This window comes from Heterocephalus glaber, unplaced genomic scaffold, assembly GCF_053883595.1.
Source record: "Heterocephalus glaber isolate CG9 unplaced genomic scaffold, H.glaber_assembly_v1.0 deba00001504, whole genome shotgun sequence".
NCBI lineage: Eukaryota > Metazoa > Chordata > Mammalia > Rodentia > Bathyergidae > Heterocephalus > Heterocephalus glaber.
This window is the reverse complement of record NW_028258324.1, coordinates 21,117,067-21,143,125: the sequence shown is the minus strand read 5'-3', so window position 1 is coordinate 21,143,125 and position 26,059 is coordinate 21,117,067. Positions and strand designations below refer to the sequence as shown.

The window sequence follows — 26,059 nt, the reverse complement described above, 5'->3', positions numbered from 1 at the left end:
CTAAGGGTTTGTCAATTTTGTTTATTCTTTCAAACAACCTACTCTTGGCTTCATTCATTTTTTGTGTCATTCTCTTAGTCTCCATTGCATTGATTTCTGCTTGACCTTTGTAATTTCTTCCCTTGTATGGGCTTTGGGTTTGTCCTCCTCTTCTTTTTCTAGAAGCTTGAGGTTCAGCATCAAGTTGTTTAATTGGACTTGCTCTGTTTTCCTAACATGTGTATTAATTGCTGTGAAATTCCTTCTTAAGACTTCTTTCATTGTGTCCCATAGATTTCATTATGTTTTATTGTCATTGTCATTTAATTGAAGGAACTGTCTGATTTCTTCTTTCATTTCCTCTGTGACCTATTGGTTATTCGAAGTGTGTTGTTCAATTTCCATGTGTTTTTGAAATTTTTCCAGTTTCTTTTGCTACTGATCTCCAATTTTATTGCAGTATGGTCTGATAATATAGAGGGGATAACTTCAATTCCTTTTTAGTCACTTAAACATGTTCTATGAGCAAGTACATGATGTATTTTGGACCATATGCCGCTTAAAAGAATGCGTATTCTGATTTGGTTGAGTGGTTCACTCTATAAACATCTGTTAAATTCATTTGTTCAAGAGTTTGATTGAGTTCTAGTATTTTATTGCCTGTTTTTTGTCTAGTTGATCTACCTATTTGTGACAGTGGGATATTGAGGTCCCCCACAACTATTGTATTAGTGCATATATGACTTTTCATGTCCATTAGTATTTGTTTTATAAAGTTGGGTGCACTAATGTTTGGTGCATAGATATTTATGTTTGTCATCTCTTCCTGTTGGATTGTTCCCTTTACAAGGATGTAATGTCCTTCTTTGTCTCTCTTAATTAGTGTTGGTTTGAAATCCACTTGATCTGCAAGAAGGATAGCTACTCCTGCTTTTGGGGGGGTTCCTGTCACAGGGAGTATTGTTTCCCGCCTCTTGAACTTTCATTCTATGAGCTTCTTTTTGAATTAAGTGTGCTTCTTATATGCAGCATATTGTTGGATCTTGCTTCTTCACCCATTCTGCCAGTCTATTTCTTTGGTGAGTTGAGACCATTAACATTGATGGTTATAACTGATACATATTGGATTATCATTGTTATTACTTTTTCTTTTTGTTGGATTCTGCCCCTTTGCTTTAAATTTCTTGTTGTGCCCAATGGATTCATTCTGCTGGGTTTCCTGGGGTTGTGATCCTCATTGTCTTTTCCTAGGATTTTGTCTAAAATTTTTTGGAGTGCTGGCTTGGTATTCATCGAGTTCCTAAGGTGCTCTTTGTCATGAAAGTGTCTCATTTCACCATCAATCTTGAAAGATAGTTTTGCAGGGTATATTAATTTCAGTTGGAGGCCGTTTTATTTTAGGGCTTGGAATATGTCACTCTAAGCTCTCCTTGCCTTGAGGGTTTGCATTGAGAAGTCGGCTGTGATTCTGATGGGCTTTCCTTTGTATGTGATTTGTTTCTTTTCTCTAACTGCTTGTAGAACTTTGTTCTTCAGTTGGGTTTCTGGAATCCTAACTATTATATGCCTATGTGTAGATTTTTTTTGATCAAGGCTATTTGGAGTCCTATATGCCTCACTTATCTGTATATAAAGTTCTTTTCCCCTCCTTGGTAACTTTTCTGCCATCACTTCTGTGAACAGTTGTTTTATGTCATCTGCACTCTCTCCTGTTTGCTCATTGACTCCAATTAGTCTTATGCTATTCTTCTTTGCATCATCTACCAGCTGCTGGATTGATTTCTCATAGTCCTTTACAATTTTGAAGCAGTTTTTCTTTTCCTGGTCTTTAATTGCAATCTTATCTTCTATATCTGAAATTTTGTCTTCACATTGGCTCATTCTGGTGCATAGACTTTTAATAGAGTTTTTAATCTCCTGTAAATCTGTTTGCATCTGTTTTATGGATTTGTTTTCTATGTTGGGATTTCATCATATTCCTCACCTTCTCTATTTCTTATCTGTGTCTTCTCTAGATTTATTTATCATGTCTTCCACTATGGGCACAGTCTCTGCTGATATGTGAGAAATTATTTCTGATTTCAGTTTTTCCAGATCCTGTTTTGTTGCTAGTTCAGGGAGTCCAGGTTGTGGAATATCAGAGTGTTCCATTTCGTTTGGAACAAACGAGAACAAACCCCTCTTGTTTGGAACAAATCCTTCTCATTTTGAACAAACCTCTTTGGGGCTGCTGTAAGTGATCTGGAGTCTGGTTCTGTGGCTTGTTTACTTGTCTTCTCATTTCAAAGGTTGTGTGTGGAGGGGTGTTCCTGGCACCCACCTGGCTCATCTTCTCTGTTCTGGGAGCAGAGATAGGTTGGCCTGGAAGCCTCCTACTCTGCACTGGGAGCTGCAGCATGTTAACCCAGAAGCCTCCTCTGTGCTGGGAGCTCTGGCACAACCCAGAAACCTCCTCTGTGCTGGGAGTGGGGGTAGGTTGACCCATACTAGAAATGTTTTTTTTTTTTTAATTTAATACTCTTCTAGGAAAACCATACTTCTATTTCATATTCATTATTAACTTCAATGTAAAAGTTTCACCTCATTGCAAAGTATCTGTTTTCTTTAACTCTGGTTTGTATTCAACTCCACTAGAAAACAATACCTTAAAAATATATATGTATGATATCTTCTTCACAGCACACTATATGCATGCACTTTTTATTTTAAAATGTATATAACCAATTTAAGAAAAAATTTCTTAGCTTGAATTGATTTAATTTTATACAGCAAAGATGAATATTAAGATCAGAATAACTTAATGTCTATGGTAGTCTCTTTGAAGAAGTTGGAAAGTATATTTTATATTTGCCAATAACTCCAATGGCAGGTGAGTTTTTCCTGGAAAATAACAGAAGTGGAAGAAATTGGTGGGGAAAAAATGTTTCTGCAAAAGGCCTTAGGGCACTAAGTATTAAATTTAGGTGAGTGCAGTTCATGAATAAGGAAAAGATATTTTAAAGTATTTCACAGAATTGTGGCACCAGATTCTGTGATGGCCTTCATTTGTTCCCACCTCCTAGTACTCACACTTGGGTCTGACTGACAGCCAACCAGGACTGACGCTTCACTCACAAAGTCATTAGCACCAATTTTATGAACTCCAAAACATTTCCCACAAGCTGAGATGTGGGATGAGATTACAGCCATAACTGGCACCTTAGCTTCTCCTGCTTTCAGATAAGATCCTAAAGTAGAGAATCTACCAAAGCCCAAACTCCTAAACTAAAAAACCTATGAGATATTAAGCATGCTTTTCTAAGTCACTAACTTTGTGACAATTTATTACACATTAATAGATAATTAAACAAGAAGTAGCTACTGGGAAGAAAGCATGTACAAAAATAAAGGAAGGGGATCAAGAGATAGATGCAGAAGGGACGGGGAGGAGATGGAAAAAGGAATTGAGATGTATTATGTGCATGTAACAGCTCTACACAGGGAATGTAAATATTGTGCACTACACACATATATTAGTAAAAAATATAAATAGAACTTTTGCAAATGAGAAGGGGTCAAGAGTTGGAAGGAGTAAGGAGAGATAGGAGGGCAAAGGGTGAAAAATAATTAAAATGTGCTATATACATGTAAAAACACGACACAATAAAAGTAATCATTATATAATATGAACATGTATTAATAAAAAATAAATAAGAAAAAAAAAGGAAGATAACATTATAAAGGTAAGAGTGAAAGAAAATTGCTGAGTTCCTTGAGATCTCCTCAGACATTTTGGGCAACAGTTCTATTTTATCTCCTCTACTTTAGTATTTATGGTTAAATAATTGAAACACTTCATAGACATTGTATAGTCATTGTCAATATATTTATTTAGTCTAGATATTTAGGATAAATATCAACATATACCAATATATTGTATTTAGAGTTGAGCTTGTGCATACAAAATATACCAAATAATTTTGCTCAAATACAAAGGCATACTTTTTCACAAAACGAAAGTCCAGATATAGACAATCAATATTAGTTTTGGGGCTCCATTGTTAATAGCCACCATTTAAGACATAACTTTACTGTCAAAGCTGATTGATTAAACACAAAACAAGTAATATACATACAGAGAAAATTAATGGCAGGCACAGATCATATTTTTTCTTATTTTTAATATGACAAAAATTGTCATATAGGTGCAGCTAACTCCTACGAAGCCATGGTAACCCAGGCTTTTACTAGGTAAGGTTCATTGTTATCCCATGTAGTATTACATTTCTGTTACTAAGAAGGAAAGGAATATGGAATTTGCTTTCTCTACTGCATCACTTACTTTCTAAAATTATTAAATCTTAAACAATGCAATAAAATTAATCATAAATTTAGTATGCATGTTTAAAAATGTTCCTGCATTTTATTTTTAGTTTTCTAACATATCATGAGTCGATGAAGCAAGATGTTGTAAGTAACAATATTTAATTTATGATAATTGTAATAATTCATAACTGTACTCATGCTTCTGTTTTCTAGTTGTCAGATATGCAAAACACTATCATAATTCCCAAAAAAAAATCAATGGTAACTGCTCAAGATTTACAGATGGGCTCCAAATAACTTGGTATAAGAAGTTTTCAAAATACATGCATGGCCCTAGTGTGTCATGTGCTAAATAATTTATCATTAATGACAAAGTATATTTATTCACTACTTTTCCTACTTTTAAACTTACTGACTTTGGATAACCTCTTTACATTCAACCAAAGTAGGACATACACAAAAAAGAGAGAGGGATGAGTGACAAATAACATATAGTTATGTCTAGGAGTGTAGTTCAAGAATAGGGTGCTTGCCTAGCATGTGTAAGGCCTTGTATTTAGTTCCCAGTACACACACACACACACACACACACACACACACTACATTTAGATATAACTGGTTTTCAGAAAACCAAAACAAATTCAAATTATAAATAAATATCACTGTATTGAATATTGAATTGATCCCTGAGAGTTAGTCTATCACGTTTATTACTATTACAGCTTTTGAAGTTTTAAAAACAAATCTTTCTTTATATGCAGCCATTTCTAAGTATTTATTTTGGAGGTAAAAACTATGGTATTTTCATTCCTACAGCATTCATATGTAACAAAAATATTAACAAGGAAGTTATTCAAATGTAAGGAATTAATATTTTATGATACAGGCATACTAACACTATGTATAATTCAAAAGATAGAAAATAATTAGTACAAATAAATAATTATTAATTTATAAAATATATTTTTGAAATTTTAATTAAAATTTAAATAATGTATAATTAAAATAATTAAATTTTGTCTATCATATATCACCAGTTCAACAAATATTTTTCAAATGCTCTTGCATTTGATTTTCCTTCAGGAAAATCTCCAATCATGAATTTAAAACAGTGCCTAACATCTAAATATAAAATATTTTGAATAAAAGACCCAATCAAAAATGGGCAACTGAAATGAATAGACACTACACAGAAGAAGTATAAATAACTTGTGAATGCATGAAAAAATGTTCAACAAGGGGCGGTGATTTAGGTCAGTGGTTCCTCCTCCTGCCTCACAAGTGCAAGGTCCCTAGTTCAGTTCCCGGTACCAAAAATAAAAAAAGTTCAACATTTCTGGTCATTAGAGAAATGTAAATTAATGTACTGAGATTCCATTTTCTATTACAGAAAGAATGATCATCCTCAAGAAATCAAATATCAAATGTTGATGAGGCTTCAAGGAAAAAAGAACCCCTTCTGCATTGTTGGTCATAATGTCAAGTGGTACAACCACTATGGAAATCAGTATGGAGATTCCTCAAAAAAACTAAAAACAGATACCCAGACTATTTCCCTTTTAGATGTATTCCCAAAAGAGTTAAAGACATCATATTACAGTGATGCATTGCATACTTATCTTTATAAAAAGTTCAAAATAGATAAATATTAGATGTGTCCTTATATCCATAAACAGATGAATAGACAAAGAAAATATGGTGTGTATACAAAATGGAATAATATTTTGTTATAAAGAAGGATAAATTTGAGTCATCTGTAGAAAAATGGATGCATCTTTAGACCATAATGTTAGGTAAATCAGACTTACAAGCTTAAATATGACATTTCTATTATAAGAGCAATCCAAAGTATTAATCCATTATAGAGCAAATTGAAAGACAGATAATAGGAAACAGGAAGATAGATCTTTTGCGAATGCAAAGAGAACCAGGAGATGAATGGAGGGAACAGAGAGGTGAGGGGAAGTAAAAAGTATTAATATGTGTTATTACATGTACCAATTTTTCTCTATGGATGTAACACTCCAAACAAATACTGATAAAATAAAAAATTTAAAAATAGTCATTTTGAATCAATAGGGATGTATGATCACTTTTCTAACATGTGTCGCTTTGACATACTATGGAAATCCTCCTTGAGAGATACAATAGTTAATACTCAAAATCTATACTGAAATATATATCTCTCATAAATACCACAGATGAAAAATATTGACTATAATATGAAATAGTTTAACAAACAGAAGACCTAAATTTATACTTAGGCAAAATAACACTTTAAGCTGAAACCTAAGGAAGTAATAGAGTTTTGACCTGCAAAGTTTAGAAGGAAGAATATTTGAGGCTAAAAAAAGGGGAAATTCCTGAGACATAGAAATACGATTATTAAAGAATGTGATCCCAATTCTGATAAATTGTGTAGATTTAGAAAGAATAATGGAAGAATAACATCCTGAGAGAAAGGCTTACTAACCTTTGTTTGTTTTAAATTTGTCTTTAGTTTATAATGTAGAGGTTTTTGGATTGTATTTCAAGTACTTTTAGGGGAGTAAGAAATTCAGTTTTCTGTTTTGTTGTTGTTGTTGTTGTTGTTGTTGTTTTTGCAGTGGAGATCAAACTGAGAATCTTCATACTGAGCTACATCCCCAGCCCTTTGTATTTCTTCATTTGGGATAGAATCTTGCTAAACTGCCTGGTTGACCAGGCTTGGCTTCAACTTGTGAGCCTCCTGCCTCAGCCTCCCACAGTGCTCTGGTTACAGGAATATGTCAGATAACCTTTATATACTCTCAGAGTGTTATGCTTCCTTCCTGAACAGTGTTTATTAAACTGTTAAGATTACCAGTATAGTCATCTGGTACCATGAGGAGAGCGTGAGGTTCCTACGGGCACTGTCCACATATGAGCCTGCCATGCCCACTCAAAGCTTCACAACCATTTGTCCTAGTCCCTAGGACAAGGTTTCCAAGGTTGAATTTCAATTTCAATTTTTACCAGATGGGTGTGTTTGGAAAAATTACACAATCTTTATAAAACTTTGTTTCCTTTTGTGTAAAATGAGGATAACATTTAAAACTACAGTGTACATGTTCTGGGAATATTAAATGAAATGAGGTACATAAAGTTCTTAGGAGAGTGAGTAATCCATATTACATAGTCAATAAATATTTTTAACCATCAAAGCAATTGTTGCCATCATCAATCTGCAGTTTGAAAATCTTCATCTACTGCCTCTAAGATGGTATATAGTACTGCTTCTAGTGCTACTCAGCCACCGAAATTTTCTGGTCATCATTCTCTAATTAGAATTCCACAACTGTCTTTTAAGATAAAGACATATTTCCTATTGGAGAACATGAAAGACAGAATTCTGTAAACATCCTAGAATCTTTATAGCATTGTAAGACATACCAAAGAAAGATGACCTAGTAAAGGACAGTAAAAAAGAGTGGGATCTAGAAAATACATAGTCTATGTATCAAACCCTGTGTTAACTGCTTTAAATTTCATTTAGTTTTAAACTCCAAACAGTATACATGCTAAATTTGGAAAATTTTAGGAGCAATAAATACATAATGAAGAAAATTAAAATAGAATATATGTGTGCAATCAAATTTATAACAATATTTAAAATATATTCCTTTCTATTATATTGCTGCATAAAGAGTAAGAGAACAAATAGAAAGGGAGAAATTTAGTGGCAAATTTGTGGATTCACCATCTCCCTTTGGGTCCCTATCAATAAAAAGAAAAAATAAGGACAATGTTGAATATAAGAATTAATTATTTAAAAGAATGTATAAACAGAAACACAATTTGAATAGATAATTAACAAGAAAATAAATTAGTGGAAAACAAAAATGTTAAAAATCATGCCATTTAAGGGATGGGAATGTAGCACAGTGATAAAGTGTTTGCCTGGCACATATGATTTCAATCCCCAGTGCTACCAATAAAAAATTATGCCATTTAAGTAAGATGTTATAAATTTTACTAGTACCTGAGAAAGATATATTTAATGAGATCTTTCTGAGTTGTTAAGGGCCTGTTATGTCTATAGACTAGAAGTAAAAAATAAACATTTAGTGAGTGAATGATTAAACAAATAATGAGAGTGAAAATTACAATACTTTTCTGAAAGAAAATTTGGCAATATGTTTTAAGAATGCAACATTTTTCAGACCCATGTACCACTTTTTATATATGTTGTAATTTGAGAGAGAGAATGTTGTAATTTGTTTTCACTTTTTTATATATGTTGTAATTTGAGAGAATATGAATAGCTTTTATCATAAATGTACAAAGCAATAAATTATCAATGAACTCACCTGTGTAATCACTGCCCAGATTAAGAAATAAAGCATTAGAAACATCATCACATTCCTAAAGCCTGTATCATACCCTTTATTTCCATCCACTACTCAATCTCTTCACATACATAAACACCACTTTGATGATCAACAAAGCTCATCTCAGATGTTCAAAGTTGTAAGTATTGGAGGCAAAATTTAAATCTACTTTTTTCCTAATGTTGAAATCTATGTTGTTTGCATTATATCATCATCCTTTATGTGTGTTGGGACTGTGTAATATGTGTAATTGTGTAACTACAGATCATGTAAAATGTGCTCTACATATTAAATAGATATGAGGTATCTGGAGTTGGAGTTTCCATATTGTTTGGTGAATCATGGCATGGATTACAATTCAATAAATGTCACTGAACATCTCCTGATTAAATGTTAGTTCAGATGCCGTAGGTAAAATAATGAAAAGATATGTTGACCTTAGAAACTTGCATCATTTACTAGGTACCAGAAGAAAAGAGATACTTAGTAGTAAATAAATTTAAAAATTATGTTCAGCAACTGCTGATTTCTAGAAAGGAAGTAAACATGATTTTGAGATAGGAAACAATGAGCAGAAGCATCAGGGAAAGAAAGATTTTCTGCTTTCTTCGAGAGAGAAAGTTGAGCAAAGCAGACAGAGCCCAACCATGGAAAGGAGGTGCAGGAGTCATTTGAGAGATAGGTAAAATATGGTAGTGCAAAGACTTATAAGACATGGGGAGGTGTTTGGGTTTAATTCTACAGTTCCATTTAGCAATGTGTGCTCTGATATTAATCTGTACAATATTGCCCTTCCTGCTGGGTGTAGATTGGGCAGTAGCCAAATGAGAAAAGAAGAAAGAAACCCAATGAGAAGGATGCTATAGTAGCCAGGGCAATCGATTGAGTTGCTGGGACTAAGATGATGGTCCTGGAAGGGGGCCAATAAATGTTGAAGATAAGGCCAAGAACCCAGCTGATGGTGTGGGAGGCATTAAAGATACCTTTGGATACCTACATTACAGCAAGTAGGGCAGGTATCACTCTATGGAGCAACATTGTTATCTAGTGAAACAGATTACGTGGCTCATGAGAAATATCCATAGATAATGAATACAATTTTTGAAATAATTGGGTCTTGAAAATTGGACAGTCATTGATGTTTGAGGTATTCCTATTGAAATCATCATTCATTTGTATGAATATTGATTCATTTTATTAACTTTCTTAAGTAGGTGAATTTAAAAACAGTACAGAAAATGCCCCACCCATGCAGATACTGCCCCGGAAGTCTGAGTGGAGAGGGAGAGGGGTGCTGTGGAAACTGCCAGCTTGCCTAGAGATATAAGCGATTGGTTGGTTTGGGGCTAATTTGGACACAAATTTATTACATGTGATTATTTATGCCTTTGATTTGAAATATGGTTTTCAGAGGGGCAAAACCATAATTCAGTCTCACTAGAGTATTATCACTAATAATTTAGGTCCTGCTGAAATGTTAAAAATAATAGTTGTGGTTTAGAATCTAAACTATATATTGAGTAGAGAATCTATTTCTATGAGTCAAAAAGTCAGATTAGAGACAGTCCTTCATGATTATTTTAAGATTTCTCAAGATGTTTCCACTTCAAAAGGTTATGAAATTAGCAGATATGGGAGAACAGCTTGAGGACACTGGCACATAGGACAGTCAAATTTCATAGTAGTACAAAAATACAGGTAATGGTAAAAAAATGTATAAAGTTTAAAGACTAAGTTTGGGCTCAATGGTGCTCAGGTCTGACCCTACATAATATTATTTTCCAGGAAGGAATTCAAAGAAATAATTTTTCAGGAGACTAACAAAAATTTCAATTCAACATAAAATTAATACACAAATATAAAACATGAGAATCAATTTAAGCATGATTTAGACAAACATGCTTTACTAATATGGAGGTACAATAAGATCCATTTTCATAAGACTGACATTAAATTCATTTTGCTGCAAGGAAGAGTTGCAGCTAGGTACCATTTTAGATTATTTGAGCCCTTCTTTACCTACCTCCCTAAGATATTGAAATTACTGTTTAGGTTTTTGATTCAGTAAAATAATTCAGTTCCTTGAAAATTTTCAAACTCTTCATTAATTTAAATTGACCAATATTCACTCCTACTTGTCCTGAGAAAACTCCAAATGCAGTGCCAAAGGCAGCCAAAGATGGAGTCTCAAACAACTGAGGAGTTTTTGCTCCTCTTTACCTCTCAATTGCAGTGGAATTGCTTACAAAAAAAATAGCAGCTAGATAATAGATTCCATTTCACTGCAAAGAAAACTGAGTATCCTGCAAGAAGTGAAACAGAGGGCCTTCAAAAATGACTAATCAAAAGAGATCCGGAGAACTTGCAACAGGTTCCTAGGAATGTTAATTTTCCTCTGATGACTTAAAGTTAAGCCTCATTCATCAGATGTGACAGAGAATGTCTGGTAATTATTCCAAGCCTCACAGTGCTGGAGCTGAAAACCAATTTAATTAGCAGTTTTATCTGGCCACTTGGATTTTTTGTTACTCTAGAACAAGATTTTTAAACAGCGCTGAATTCTTCTTGAACTTTAAAAGAAAATTCTTTTATTCTCTTTGCATGTTATGTCAGTAAATTATTCCTTTAGTATTCGATTTTATATCTTACATAATTGTTTATTCAAAAGAAAAATTTCTTTCTTTTTTTTAAAACACAGAAAGCAATGTAAAACAACACCATGTAAAATAAATCTAAGAGCTGATGATGTAGCTCAGTGGTAGGTCCATGCCTAGCATTTACAAGGACCTGAGTTTTAATTCCCAGTAGTAAAAAACAATAATAAAATGAAATGAAATGAAACAGTCTAACCTAGATTCATTCTAGTATATTTTAGGTCAATGTTAAGGATTGTTCCAATAAGGAACCAGAGAACACTATGCCTGCAATATAAGCCACGGACTCTAACAAAGGACTTTTATGATGTTATTTCAAGTGACATCAGAAGGCATCAACCAATAGCTGTGAATCCATCTAACTAGAGTTGTGTCATTGGCTATCCACAGTCAGCACCAATGCATTACTTCTCAAGGTTCTTTTCAAATGAAATAACTGCCATTCTATTTTCTCTACAAATACCACCCTTCTGATTTCATCACACCTCTGGGTCGGCTTTCATTTCTACACTGAAGATTTAATACATCCATTCAGGTTCCAGGTTTCCAGTGTATTACCAATAAACTCAATTGCCTAAAACCTTTAAGATATAACATTTTACTAAAACTCAACGTTAATTACTTTGAATTCACTACCTCAAATTCATTTCTCTATTATTGCATACTAGCAGATCCTATTAAAAAATAAGTCACGTATAGACCTTTTTTTCCCCATAGTATATAGAAGTGTTTCTTCCTCAATGGACTGAATGTTTACATCTTCCCCAAATTCATATGCTCAAATCCTTAACCCCAAGGTGATGGTATTACTGGAGACCATTGGAAGGTGAATGTTTTTTCTGATGATGGACCCTTTATACTGAGGTAGTGCCTTGTTTTACAATAAAAAATGAAATATTAATTCTTTTAGCCAAATAATGAAGTTACCCACCATTCTTCTTAGTAATAGCAATTTCCTGCATACAGTTCATCAATACACTACAGTAAATAGTTTTGTAAAAGGAATTAATGTTAAACTTTTGGATCATTTTAAAAACTACAGTTTACATCATGTTAGATAATTGCATAACTTTACTACTTTGTTTCTGACTAAAAGAACAGAGCCTAAGTTATATTTTCCTTTTAACATTAGTACCAACTGATTTTACAAAATATTGAGTTTCAGTGCATATGACGTATTTTGATCATGTTCATCCCATTACCCTCCTCTATACTTCTCTCTGAAAATATTCAAGCTGAATGCTTAGCAATCTAGAAAGAAGTCATCATAGACACTGATCAAGACAAATAGGAATATTTACTCTAGAACCTAGCGATAGTATGGGAAAGGTCTGTGGGATTTAAAAAAATATTTTAAATGTTTATGTTTATAACAGGGGGGAAGAAAAAGGGTGGTTATTATAAAATGGCAGATTTTCTTAGTGATAAATCTTAGTGATAAATAAACTTTTAATATTTAAACCTCTCAAAAATGACACAGGCTGCTTCTCAATGTGTGAATTTTCTGACTTCACTTCCCAAGAATGTTGTAGATGCTGGTCTACAAATGCCCTTCTTTCTAAGCTCCTTATCAATTCTTCTCAATTCTTCAGATTTTCTGAAGCATGAACAAGCATCATTTTACTTTTCTCCATCACTCTATGTTCAGGAAATAAATGTTTGGAATTGCCATTATTCTGAGTCTATAAGTGGCCCAATTTTTTATAAGTTTTATTTCTCTAGAGAGAGCTTATTTTAGAGTATGTGTAGATAGAAGAGACGAATTATGGGAACTGTATTTGGGCTTGAGGGATGATTATCTTAATGTCTACTAATCTCCATAGAGTTTCAAGTAGAAGTCAAAGGCTGCAAAAAGAGCTGATGCTAATGCTCAGCTCTTTTTTCCTCCTTTAACCATCCCACCACACCCCATTCAATATTGTAAAGACAAATTGGGGGCTTCACAATTCTACATCTAAAATTATTTTTCGTCATCTACTAAATAGTGCTTGAAAATCTAATCTCCATCAGTTGCAGACAAAATTATAAAAAGCAGAATATTCTACTTTGATTTTCATAGCAAGGGCACATTTTTAAATCTTGCTTCCTCTTTCTTTTCAGTTTTCACATTTTAGAAGGGCTCTTCATTTTGCTGCAAAATGTCACCAATGTTGATAAGGCCAGTTGCTACTTCCAAAATTGCTTTTCCTTTTGCACCAAGAGACAACAGTGTAGAAGGTTATCTCATCTAAACAATTTCATGGGTAGTAAGGGTATAAAAGTAATACAATCTTTAATAGATTTTAAATATTTACATGCTCTAGTGATTTTAAAAAATAAACTATTCATAGAGAGTATTTCTAGGTCCGTGACATTTTATATCATTAAAGAGACTGAATCTATAATTTAAGACAATTGTGAGATATTTTCTTTCTTCATTAATGTTAAGCATATAGATACATAGATAGATAGATAGATAGATAGATATAACTAGCTTCTTTTATGTTAATTTCTAGAACTCAGATCTTTAAAAACCATATACTCACATAAGGAATGATGTCTTAATTTGGTCACTTTCATAGAAATTAAACTGACGTAGTTGGACCTAATTCTAATATTTATATCTGTTAAACATGTATATTGTGGAAAAGAATGCAAATGAAAGCAAACAAAAGCTATCTAAGCTTATTGCATGGAAGCCTGCTCTATCACTTTTATTTGGCAGAGAGACTCAAAGCAGGTAGAGTAGGGGGAAAGGTTTACAGAGAAAAAAAAAGAAAGCTTCAAGTGCACTTGTGTTTGATGGCAGGGAGAAGCTGCTAGTGGACACACTAGAAGGGAAACATTCATTGGTTTGTTTGTGGGACATAGTTGGCTTTCTCCCATCATCTTGAGCCAGAAGCCAGGAGGCAAAGTAGGTAACTGGCAGACATTGACAGTTTTGCCTAATAGGCACCATAAAAAACATATATCTCTTTAAAGTATTGTTTGGAGACAATTCTCCACTTGTTTCTCATGTTTCTGAATGCACTGTTATATTTTGTAGCTGACTATTTTCTAAGAACTTTCCCATAAGAGAGAACTTTGGAAGTTATAGATAGTTGGTCCTTCCTAAGGAGTGAGCAGATATGTTTAAGGCCTTTTATTACAAAGATAATGTATTACTCTGGGAAAAGATTTGGATAGGTTTTCTTTATAAAACACTTGACTAGGCTGTATTTACTGAGTTATAAGGAAACTTGCCTATATGCAACATCCACCTCAGACATGTCATATATCTGTGTAGGACTTGGTCCAGGGAAACTTAAGGTAACAGAGAGGTCATCCAGCTTTTTTACTGTAAGAGGTAAAGTCCATTGTTTCTGATCCAAAAATACCATGTCTTCTAACATTCAGGGAATTTTGGAAAGATAACTCATTAACTTAGAAGAAGGGTAAAACCTTCTTTTCTATGTATCTGGACCATTAGTATCAATGTCCAAATGATCAATTACATAAATGAGTATTTGTTCCTCCTTCTAATTTAAGAATACAACCAGAGTTACAAGACTAATGCAAAAATGTAAAATGGCAACTTGGAGAAAAAAGTACATAAATTAGCTCTGCTTGTTTTTAGTGAATGGAAAGTAAGAGAGTCTTTGGGGACAGGTGGTGTTTAATAAAATAATGCTGCAGATTATGTTTGTCAAGAGGGAGATGTGATTCTGTTCCCTACATGTTTTATATATAAGTAGGGCCAATCAGCCCCTTTCACTGATACAAGAGCAGCACAGAAGACGGGGTCTGGGGCTGACCTGTCTCACTTCCCATCCTTGTTGAGCCCACACGAGCTGCAGCCATATCCAGGGACAAGTTGATTTTTGATCCTACTATGAGCACGAAGAAAAGAAGAAGAAGAAGCCCTTTATGTTAAATGAGGAAGGGGATACCCAAACAGAAGAAACCCAACCCTCAGAAACAAATGAAGTGGTGCCAGAACCAATTGAAGACAAAGATGTAGAAGGTGATGAAGAGGACAGTAAGAAGAAAGATGCTTTTGATGATCTAGATGAATTGAATTTCTTTAATCAAAAGAAAAAGAAGAAAAAAACAAAAAAGATATTTGATATTGATGAATCTGAAGAGGGTATAAAGGATCTGAAGACTGAAAGTGATATCCAAGAGCTAGCTGAACCAGAGGATGACCTTGATATTATGCTTGGCAATAAAAAGAAGAAAAAGAAGAATGCCAAGTTCCCAGATGAGGATGATATACTAGAAAAAGAAGAAGCTTTAGAAGATGAAGACAGCAAAAAAGATGATGGTATCTCATTCAGTAACCAGACAGGCCTTGCTTGGGGAGGCTCAGAGAGAGACTACACATATGAAGAGCTACTGAATCAAGTGTTCAACATCATGAGGGAAAAGAATCCAGATATGGTTGCTGGAGAAAAAAATAGGGCCAATCATTAAAACTAGATAAGAATGCAAAAAGATCACAAAAAGAGCTCAGATTTAATTTATGTTTGATACTAATACTCCATCTCTCTCCAAATCTTATAAAAAATAATTGCAACAAAGGCACCAAACATCTCTACTTTATGGTAAAATGTTAGTGCACCTGGCATATCTAAATTGTTTACTGGTGAAACTGCCAACATTTTAATCTCAATGAAAAAGGTCTAACTTGAAAAAATCTACCTGATTAAAATACCTCTAAATAATCGCATATGGATTAGAAAAAGTAGATTATAGCTTTTGAAATGTACTTAATCAAGTAAAATAGCTTCTGAGTCTCTGTAGTACAGCACTAGGAGTGCACACCAGTCTAAGGAATCCTACGGTGTGCAGAATTGTGTCCTTTCCTAACCCTGGTTCTGGAAATTATTTAGAAGAGGTTTATGAATCTACTGTTTTGTTGTCTGAGAATTTTTAAATGAGTTCTAATTTATTTAATAATAAAGATATTGCACAGACCACATACCACTGAGAGAATGACACAGGTTTAGATTAGAATACTGAGCTTCCAAAATTTATAATGTGGCAATAAGCCACAGATGCAAGGAATTTTAAAATTTATCAGAATACTGACTGACATTTGCTTCTTGAGAAGTGAAACTATCTTACTTCAAATTCAAAGCAAAGCTACTTTTAAACAAAACATATGAGAAATCAATAAATGACCTTGAAAATTGCCTTTCATATTCCATTTTTCCTTCCTTAGGAGAGAAATAGGAATTATAAAGTCCATCCTCAGGAACTGGGGACAACTTCAGACACATATAACTTCCTGTAATTAGAATGAATAGTAAATACATATCCAAAGATTTGCAAGCACATTGAGCTTAAATATCTCTGAATCTAAAAAGAAGACATAAGTGATAGTCCAAAATTCTATCACAATTACATACAAATTCATGATTTAAGAATTGGTCTGCCAGAACATTTCTGATATAGTTTAAATGGAATCCATAGTGAGAAACTGACAGATGGAGAATTAAATGGTTTCCTAGCATTACTCAGAAGAAAATTATAACAGCTGTTCTCAAAAGAACAGTTATTTAATCATGAACATTTTTAACATGAATCAAGATGTCACCTGTGTCCCATAGTTTTATAAAATACTTTGAGCACATCCAATATTCCTTGTTGTTTCACACATATGATGTTTCTTTTGATTTGCACTTTAGTCTCCTGAGTGGGAGAGGAGAGCTCTCTAAAGTGAAAGTGCCCTAGTTTGAGCCATGCAATCTAATAGTATGGCAGTTTCATTTATTATATCACAATCAATTCATCTCCAGAATCTGAAAAACTATTACTGGTATAATTATTTTTTTCATTCTGAAAAATTGAGTACCAGTTCATGGAGCATGGTGATACATACCACAAAATTGGTAGTAGGAGACTAACTGAACCAGCTCATCTGTTCTTAGTTATAGGCACAGTCAATTTGCAGATGTAGTTTCGTATGAAACATAGTCTTGGCTTCATTTTGAAACACAGAAGAGGAAGGAAAGTTATAGAGAAAATATTAGTTGATAAGACAGCCCCTCTATTTGAGTAAGAGTGATTGCAAACCAAAACAAAAATGTTTAAAGGAGATTAATGACCTATTAATTGAACATCAGATATACAGACAGCCCACATTCTGGGAAGAAGTGAAAAGTCCCATGAGCACTGTCCAACTATAGTCAAAGACCGGAAGAAAAACCCTAGATTGTGGCTGAAGCGAAAGGCTGACCTGGTAGCATTTGTCAGTAATAGCCAAGTAAGCAGGTTGAGTATCATCTTTTGAGCATGGTACTAGGTAGAAATTCAACTTAAACTTGGAATTTAAAGCAATTGGACATGTGCAGTAGGCCTGACTTAAAGGAACTTACAGTTTTGTTGGAAGAAACACACCTTTAAATACACACATGCAAAGGAACCCCAGTCAAGAGTCAAGTGCAAGTCAAGAATCAAGATTCAGATAACTATGAGTTGAAGCCATCAGGAAATGGAGAGTATCAAAACCTTAGCAGAATATTGTCTATTCACATCTCATCATTTGAAGTATGGCCAAAATTACTTCACAGAATCAGTCCCAATAATTTCCAATGGAAAATATATGCCAATTGGTTGTTTTTTTTCAGTAACTTGTAACCATATGTGTTTAATGATACTCACTGGTGGTTTAGTCGAGATTTGAATGTATAATCTTCCTGTGCAACAGTCATTGTGTGCTTTTGGAAATAAGTTACTTGTTTATGTCTCATTAAAAAATGAAATCAAAGGTTCATCAGTGAGTTCAAGGATACCATAAACATAAGTATCTAAAAGTTAGAGATGATTTAAAGTCAGGTAACCATGAATTTGAAATATATATTTCTTTATTTCTAGTTATAAAGTATGTGAAAATTAATTATAATATAGCATTCTAACCTAAAACATTATACATGCATGTAAAAATTTAAATGTAAGTTAACAATTAGCTGTCTTTTACATCACAATTTTACAAAGATGTCTTTTTATATTAAAATTTTATATTTACATAATCAGAATACAATCAGATAAAAATGAGGGTAGGGATGATTACAAATTTATGTATCACATAGAGAGTAAATAATTATCCAAAATGGGATTTAAACTAAGATGTTTGCAAGTCCAAAGTCTGTGCTTTTTCTACAGTGCTACCCCGCTTCTCTGTAACATACTTTTTCTAAGAAATTCATTTACCCTAGATCAAAGAAAATAGAGATAACCTTAAACTTGGCTTGTCAGAATTTTTCCTCATGGCATAAACTGCATCATTTGAAATGTTTCCTGAGGGACATAATATATGAAAATCACCAGGGCATATTACTGTCTTACATTATATATTTATGAATGTGAATTATGGAAATAAAAAGTCGACCATGAAAATATAAACATGATTTTGATAATTTATCATGAAAATGGCTTCTAGATTGATGGAAAGTTGCTTAGAATATAAAATTGCATACATAATACAGTTTGATCTTGCACTGCTGATTCATTAATTTCTTCTGATAGCCTGAGAAAAAATGTAAGCAGATAGCCAGCGTTGAGACACAGAGTGCATCATAACAGTTTAACTGAATTTTTCACCTGATTTGGGCTGCATAAATTGTTGTATCACCTTTCCTTGGAGATGCTTCCAGTGGAGATTCCACAAGCTCCTAATTAACCCTAGCAAGGGAGCCAAGCTACTGAAATTGATTGGGTAATGCATGCCTGGAATGTGTTCACTGTTGGGTTAGCTTAATGCATGGGTCCCAGAGAGATGCTCTGTTACTCACTTTCTTTACTAGTAACAAAACCCAGAATTTTTTTTCTAGTTAACAATTTGCATAGCTAATTAGCTATTTTTCCGCATCTCCGATGCCACTAGAGATACCTCATCAGGCTTAAATGAAAGTTGTAAGTAGGATTCAGAGAAAGCCTTCAGAAGCAGACAGAGTAGCTGGAGTATGCCTGCACCCTAATTCCTACTTAATTTCTGAAATACAGATATGATGACTACAGCTATATCAGACATATGGACCTAGAGATTATCATGAAGAATGATAAAATGGAAAGAAGATATTCAGGTCTTTGATTACTGTCATTGCATGGCAGTGTAAATAGTTCTGCAATGTATACTTAATAACCTTCCTGTATGACAGAAGTAAACCTCTATAGTTAGGCCACGATTATTTTTTGGTCTTTTCCTTTCAGCCAAATGTAACTTGAAGCTGATATACTATTAATTGATTTTCAAGGTCAACTGGTAGTCCATGAAAAAAGTTTCATCTAAGCAGTAGTTAGAATGATATAAATGAGAATTTGATTTCTACATCCCAAGCTCTCATTTATTTATGTTTTGGCCTCATTTGTCACATTCTTTATTACTAGAAATTTACGCTATTATTTCCCAAATGAAACAACATTAGTTGATAAGAAAAACTGAATTAGAGGTAATTTTAGCAATCAGCTTATAACAATGGGAAGAACTTAATATTTAGACTGAATGAGCCTAGTTTTCAAATTCCATCTCTGAGAAATATCTAGCATATGCCTTCTGTACAAGTTACATGGTTTTATTATTAGCAAAATGGGAATAAGAAGAGCCACCATATAATTTTTATAAAATAATTTAATTTTAGAATTTACAAACCTAAGAATTTATAGCATTTTCTGGGTTCTCATATATGAAAAGTAGAAATCTTCACTTTATTCTTTAAAGAAGTGAAAATATTCACATTATCTTCCAAAATTTCCTTTCATGAAGTATTATTTCTGAATCTTGAGAAATTTAAGCATTTTGTATGAAAGTTTTAAAAAACAATATTTCATTTCTGTCAATATACACAGTTCCTTCTGGCTATCTTTATTTAGGCCACGAAAGCTGTCTTTTGGGAAGGCAGTTAATACTTTGTAAATTCCTTAATAGTCATACATATATTTACCTAAATATTGTTCATACTTTATACTTTTTAGGGGAAATAATCGTTGATGAGAATAAAGCATTGGCAAATATTAGACCTTATTTGGTACTAGACATTTGGTATAGATTATCTCATTTAGTCATAAAGAAATTATAGCTGTCATGCTTAAATATTAAATTATAGCATATTTTGTATCAATTATACTTTAATATATTAGGAGTACAGAAATGGTATTAGAAGAGGTAGAAATTAATAACACCAGAGCCATGGAAAGAAAACAAATATATAAAGTCTCTACTGACTTACCAAAGGCTATTATTTAATTTATATGCATTTTTCCACAAAATTTACTGAAAAACTTACATAAGGTATGATCGTCGTGTTTCTACATTTGAAAAATTTAGGATCTGATAGGTTTTGTGACATACTAATGTTATATAGGCTAAATGATAGGGGCAAGAATTTAAGTATTTGAAAACACCAAGTTTCTTCCAATTTGTTAATTTGCCTCCATTGACTGAGTACACAAAACACCAGAGAAAAAGAATTTTGAAATATCAAATACCCTGGCTTTTCTTTGTAACATTGCTAAAATGTTCCAAAATATCTGCATTCAAGTTCCTTCTTCTATGAAAAGAGAAAATAGTGTGCACTAGAAAACAAAGTAATCCAAAGAATTCCTATAACATGTTGTACAGCTAGAGAAACAATCCAAAAATACATTACTTCTTCTCAAAAGGTCATGAGTGTCTCTGTCAATTTTTCATAAAATACTTGAGTTTAAGCCTAAGATTTCTGCTTAATTTCAGACCATCAATGGCAGCAGCTACATCAACAGAAAGTAGGAATTATTGAGCTAAAAAGAATTCAGCATGAAAATGTCCACTTGTCTTCCTAGAGAGAAACGACATCTGAACACCCAGAGAGAAATGATGCCTGAACGTGCTCCATATGGTATTACTCTTTCCCACACCTCCATTCCATGTTTTTAATGATTTTATAGTAAATAAGCTAGGAATAACTCCTATTGGAAAAGTGAAGATTACACTTTTCAAAGTGAAGATGTATTTCTCTCTCAGTGAGTCTCTTGTTTGTGTAGAGGAAAGCTATTGATTTTTGTGTGTTGACCTTGTATCCAGCTACTTCACTGAATTTGGTTATTAAGTCTAGAAGACTTTTGTGGAGTTCCTAGGGTCTTCTATGTAGAGTATCATGTCATCTGCAAAGAATGACAATTTGACTTCTTCATTTTCTATCTTTATTCCTTTTATTTCTTTCTCTTGTCTAATTGCTGGGGCTAATGTTTCCAAAACTATATTGAACAGTAGTGGTGTTAGTGGACATCCTTGTCTTGTTCCTGATTTTAGTATGAAGGATTTCAGTTTTTGACCATTTAGTATGATATTGGCTGTTGGTTTTTCATAGATGGCTTCTATCAGTTTGAGGTAGAGACTATCTATTCCAATTTTTTGTAGGGTTTTTATCATAAATGCATGTTGGATTTTGTCAAATGCTTTTTCTGCATCTATGGAGATAATCATATGGTTTTTGTCCTTGGCTCTATTGATATAGTGTATTACATTGATTGATTTGCATATGTTGAACCACCCCTGCATCCCTGGGATGAATCCCACTTGATCAGGGAGTATGATCTTATTGATGATCTTCTGCATTCTGTTTGCCAGGATATTATTAAGGATTTTTGCATCTATGTTCATTAGTGAGATTGGCCTATAGTTTTCTTTTTCGGTTTGTTCTTTCTCTGCTTTGGGGATCAAGGTGATGCTTGCTTCCAGGAATGAATTTGGGAGTCTTGCTTCCCTTTCAATTTCATTGAAGAGTTTAAACAGTAGTAACAGTAGTTCCTCTCTAAATGTCTTGTAGAATTCAGCGGTGAAGCCATCAGGACCCGGGCTTTTCTTTGTTGGTAAGTTTTTAATTACATTTTCAATTTCATTTATTGATATTTGGTTCTTTAGAATTTTTAGATCTTCTTCATTCAACTCTGGTAATTCATACGTGTCTAGGAATCTGTCCATTTCTTCTGTGTTTTCCATCTTATTGATGTATAAGTTCTGGAAGCAGGTATTGATGATCCTCTGGATTTCTGCTGGGTTTGTTGTAATTTCATCCTTTTCACTACTAATTGCATGGATTTGGGCCTTTTCTTTCCTTTTCCTGATAAGGTTGGCTAAGTGTTTGTCAATTTTGTTGATTCTTTCAAAGAACCAAGTCGTGGCTTCATTGATTTTTTGTATTGTTTTCTTAGTCTCCATTGCATTGATTTCTGTCCTGATCTTTATAATTTCCTTCCTTGTATGAGGTTTGGGTTTGTTCTGCTCTTCTCTTTCTAGAAGCTTGAAGTTCAGCATCAGGTTGTTTAATTGGGCTCTCTCTGTTTTCCTAATATGAGTATTCACTGCCATGAATTTCCCTAAGACTGCTTTCACTGTGTCCCATAGATTCTGATATGTTGTATTGTCATTGTCATTTATTTGAAGGAACTGTCTGATTTCTTCTTTAATTTCCTCTGTTACCCATTTCCTCTTTACTTGCAAGCTGAGTTTGGAGAAAAAAGCACAAATTAACATTCATACAAATGTGCCTTTAATTAGGCTCCTATCTCACTTTTTAAATCCACTGCTCTCTGTGTTGTATATTAACAATGATAATTCTTGATATCTGCACCTGGCATTTAGATTCCTTTTGTCAAGCAAAAACTCCACTCCATCCTTATCTATACTAAGAATGCAAAGCATCTTATGAAGTATTTAGTTCAATGATTCCACTGGTAGAAAGACCAAGGAGTGAAACAGCCAATGATGCAAATCCAAACACAGTCAGAGGCACCCCTGGTACAGTGACTTTGTGATATTAATATGTTCTAAAATTCAGATCAGACTTAACGTTGATTTTGTGCAGTAAGCCTCTAAAGCACTCAGGCCAAGAAATTGCTTTTTTACCTTTATTTGAAGCCTTGTTATAGGTGCTGTGAAATTTATATGAAAAATACTTTGAAAAACAATTGACATAAGTTAGTTAGAAACTACTTTTGAGAGAATTGACAGAAGTAGTGGTCACGGAATTCCAGAACTGGGAATAAACTAAAAGAATATTTAGCATAATTAATCTTACAAATCAAATATTGAGATACAAAGAGCTTAAATAATTTTGCTGAGATTACAGAACAGATTTTTGGTAATGAACACTGCTGGGTCACTTGGCTGTGCATTCAGAGTTTTAAGGGTTTTTTTCTTTTGGATATTTAATAATTGTGATAAAATAGTCCAATATGCCACTCATAAGGAAAAGGGAGGATTCTTGAGAACCCAACTGCTAAGGAGTAGCATGAAGAAAGAAATACAATTTCTTTCTAAGGTTTCCTTTCTAGTGTCCTTTCTAATGTGTAAAGCAGAAAGGGTACTTTTCCTAAATAACACCCTAAAATATCAGAGAAGAGAGAAACTTATTTTATTTCTTTGAGGAATGGAAAAGAAATTTCTCATTAATCTTAAAATCTGTGTGAGATGTGTTAGTAAGCTTTCCTGTCACTGAAACACAATACCAAGCATCTGCAATGTAGAGGAGAAATTAATTTGGTTTACAGTTTCAGAGGATTCCATCCATGGTCAGCTAGCTCTAAAGCAGAACATCCTGGTGGAGGGGAATGGTGGAACAAAGCTGCTTACTTAATGTGGAGCATGAAGCAGAGCAGGGGAACATCACCAAAGAGGAAGAGGCAGGGATTATATATAAACTACAAAGGTGTGACTCCCTGTCCCCTTCATATATTACTGATCTCTTAGGTGGCTTGCAAGGCAATCAAGTTTGCAAAAAAAGCTCAACAATCACATTCTACCCTTTGTCAATTTAATGACCAAATATCTCCCTTGAAACCATACTTACTCTCCAACTAAAAACACAATCATAATTCCACCTTACATGATGCAAGTATCTTCCATACAACTAAAAACATACTAATATGCTCCCTGAAGTCTCAACAGTTCCAGCATTTGTCAAAAGTCCAGGTCAAAATCTTCTCTGAAATTCAAAGTGAAGTCTTAGCCATAAATCCTTGAAATTTAAAAAAGCAAGTTACATAATGCCAATATAAAATGACAGAGTTTAAACATTTCCATTCCAAAAGGGAGACATAGGGTAATTAAAAAAAATAGGACCAAAGAAAGATTGAAACCCATCAGGGTAAAAATTAAGAGGTGTAGCTCCACATTCAGTTCTGTGGCACATGAGGCTGAGATGTGAGTCCCAGAAGGTCTGGGGAGTCCTGCCTATGGCCTCACTGTTTGTAGCCCACATGGCTTCTCTGGGGCTGGCTCAACTTGCTGCCTGTGGCTTCCTTAGAAGATCTATTTTGTTCCTGGCTTCTCCAAGTTTCTAGGGTTTTATTGTATCTTTGGCTTCATCTCTACAGCTTTATCCACCTGTCTTTTAGAGGCATATTTCCGGTCCTCCCAAGCTTTGCAGTAGAAACCTCCATGACCCCACAACACAGAATTCTGCATGACTGAATAACTAACATCACATGGATAATGCCAAAATATGCTACTAGCTAGAGTAACAGCTGGGCTTTTGTGGACCCTGGCTTCAGCACCCTCTGAATGCCTGGATATTTGAGCATGGTGAAATGAATTGTAGGGAAACAATTTCCTAAGCATTTCTTCTTGAGAAGAGGTCCCAGTGACTCTCTTATCCAAAGACAGATTTACATTTTTGCACCCTTCAGGCTTAAATGGGTGGAGTCTTGCTGCTTCATGAAATACCCACATTAAATTTGAGTTATCTTTTTTTCTTGTCTCAGTTCAAAGTACCTGGTATCTTATTAATATTGCTAATGCCTTCAAAAATCATATCTCCTTTGTCCCCAATTTTACACGGGATTCCTTTTGGGCTAAAATTTAAGTTTTTCAATTATTTCTGCTGTGATCTTTTTACTCCCTAGTTCTTATTATAAATTTGAATAAAAGCAGCCAGAAGTTCTCATGTCACATTCTGAACTTTGGGCTGCCTTGAAATTTCCTGCACCAGATCAATGAGTTTATAGCCTATAAATTCAGCCTTCCACAAAAATCTCAGGACCTGGGAAAAATATAGACAAGTCCCTTGCCAGAATGTATTATGCATGGTCTTTGATAGACCTGGACATATAGACACATGAAACCTGGAGAGCCAAACCTTTGCTGTCTGCATTTTTATCTGTATTCTGGTGTTCTGAGCTCTGACCATAATCACTCATGAAGCTCTGTTTACAACAATGTAGAGTTCCTCTACTCTCCTCCCTAAATTTTTTAACTCTTCCCATACAACGTTTCCTTTTGAACCGCATGGTCAGGGATAGTCATAGTAATGGCCAAACTTCTCCACTTTTTCGATATTAGCTTTTCTGTGGCTAGGACCAAATATGTGACACCTACAATTTAAAGGAGAAAATGTTTAATTTTGCTCAAGGTTTCAGAGAATTCAATCCATGACTGATTGGCTCCAAGGCAGAAGCCCCATATTGGAAGTGTATGGTAGAACGTAACTGCTTAGTTCATGGTGTCCAGGAAGCAGCAGAGAGGAAGGGTCCAGGGTCCATATATACACCCAAAAACCATGCCTCCATGACCCACCCATACACACTCAGGCATGTGCATTACTAATCCCATATGCAGCTCCCAAGCCAATCAAGTTGACAATTAAAATTAACTGTCACAAGAAGATTGACAATTTTGTGGAGAGTCTGCACTTGGCCAGAAGTGCTTTATAAACAACCCATGTGGAAGTGGAATAGCAATCATTCTTATCACAACTGCTCATATTGGCCCCCCAAAAGATCCTGTTCTCAGAGATTCTTTGAAGAAAGCTCCCTTCCAACCATCCTGGTGTTGTC

At 34.0% G+C, this 26,059-nt stretch overlaps 1 pseudogene; it reads left to right on the top strand.

Annotated features, from left to right (window-relative positions):
• LOC101698519 (eukaryotic translation initiation factor 2 subunit 2 pseudogene) overlaps positions 1 to 15,718 on the top strand; it is a 175,443-nt pseudogene extending 159,725 nt beyond the window's left edge.
• Positions 15,719 to 26,059: the final 10,341 nt, after the last annotated feature.